Consider the following 1,944-nt stretch of genomic DNA (forward strand, 5'->3'; position numbering starts at 1 on the left):
CAGCTCAGATCTTTAGCTAGTCTTGGTGTTAAAGGGTGGCGTGGAGGACAGGGCTAGCTAACTAAGATGTCTTCCTAAATCTTTCCTACCCTCAGACAAAGATTTTTGAACCCAGGGTAAAAAGTTTAGGTGCTCACCTTGACAATATTCCTCCTATGATATGATGACTCATGTCTAGGTTTAATGATTCATTTTTAGCTACTTGACCTGAAAAGAAAGCCCTTAGGTAGGGTGATCATAAAAATAAGACTGAGGCACTTTTGGTAGTGAAAGGGGACACTCTGAATAATTATGCCACGATAACAGATATAAACTGTATCCATACTGGAAAAATCAGTGAAGAAATTAAATGAAGAGAAATTGTGTGTGTGTGTGTGTGTGTGTGTGTGTGTGTGTGAGACTGGAGGAAACATAAAACATATCAGTTATTACTTAAAAATATATGTTATAAAAACATAGCATATAACACCGGTAAATCCCCAGGCCTTTTAGATATATTTTTTATTATGTAGTTCCAGCATTCCATATATTATTTAAAATTATGTCCTTTCTCTTTGCATTAAATACAGAGTCTTATGGCTTAAGCCAAAGGATCACTTAATGGAAACAAAAAAAGATTTCTGGTTTTCAACATGCCTAATGATTTTCTTCTTTTTCTCAGCAATAATTCTCCGAAATCCTATATTTCTTTTTTGCCAAATACTAGTACTTTCATTTTTATATTCTCCACTTACTTTTATAAAATTATTTGCTGGCTTTCCGAGCATTGCTTGGGAAAGTCACTAACTATCTTTTAATAAATCAGAGCCTGGTGTTGCTCAACCTAGAGTTTGCCACCAGGATTTGCCCCTGTGAAAAGCAGCTGGATTTGCAACTTGAACACTTGTCATTCAGAGCCCTTGTTTTTGTGCCCTTCAACTTGAGATTATACTTTCTTTCTTTTTAAGATTTTACTGGGGAATTGGGGAAGGGAACAATGTTGGGTAATTGGGGAAAGGGAACATTGTGTTTTTCTGGGACTCACCAGCTCCAAGTCAATTTGTTGTCCTTCAATCTTAGTTGTGGAGGGTGCAAGCTCAGCTTCAAGTCCAGTCACCGCTTTCAATCTAGTTGCAGGGGGGCACAGCCTACCATCCCATGTGGGAGTCGAACCAGCAACCTTGTTGGTTCGACCTCTAACCAACTGAGCCACCTAGCTGGCCCCAAGATTATACTTTTAAGTTACACTTGAAACCACATTGTTTTCTTTGTCTTTGGCTTCTTTTTGGGCTTCAGATCCTGCTGCTCTAGAAAATGACTGCCCATGCCTTTGGAGGTCTACCAAAGAAGCTTTGCTCCAGCAAAGATACCATCTATGGTGGCAAGAAGCTCTAGTGGGGTCTAATGTCTGGTTCAATTTGTGGTACTCCACTCTCCTCCAGGATCACTCAGTTATTTGCAGGGACAGACTTGAATGGAATTAAGTTTGGCCCTACAAATGACTAAATGGAGACATGCTGGAAACGACTACCCCTGTGTGCTTCAGGACCCTGAGGGTGAAATAACTTCTGCTCTTCTCCAGGAACACACTATTATTTCTGATTTACCATCTTGGGAGGGAGTTAGACAATAGTTTTCCAGTTTCCCCTTGGCCTTTCCACTGTGATAGCTCTAACTCCACAGGCCAAGGAACCAATGTAGGGGTTCTGCAAACCTATTCATTCCCATTATACATGAGACAGTGGGGAAGTAACCATTTTGTGGGTGTAGATACTGTGGATGTACTGTGAGTAAGGCTTTAGTCAGTTACACAAGGGTAGGTGTCAAAACAGGTAGGTATTTATGAGAACTCTACGCATTAGAAGTACATTTTGAAAACTATTTTGTCATTTGCTGTTTCATTTTTGACATCTTACAATATTTTGAAATTTTACATATTCCTTATTCAAATGTTTGAGTAAGGAA

This window comes from Hipposideros armiger, unplaced genomic scaffold, assembly GCF_001890085.2.
Source record: "Hipposideros armiger isolate ML-2016 unplaced genomic scaffold, ASM189008v1 scaffold_93, whole genome shotgun sequence".
Classification (NCBI taxonomy): domain Eukaryota; kingdom Metazoa; phylum Chordata; class Mammalia; order Chiroptera; family Hipposideridae; genus Hipposideros; species Hipposideros armiger.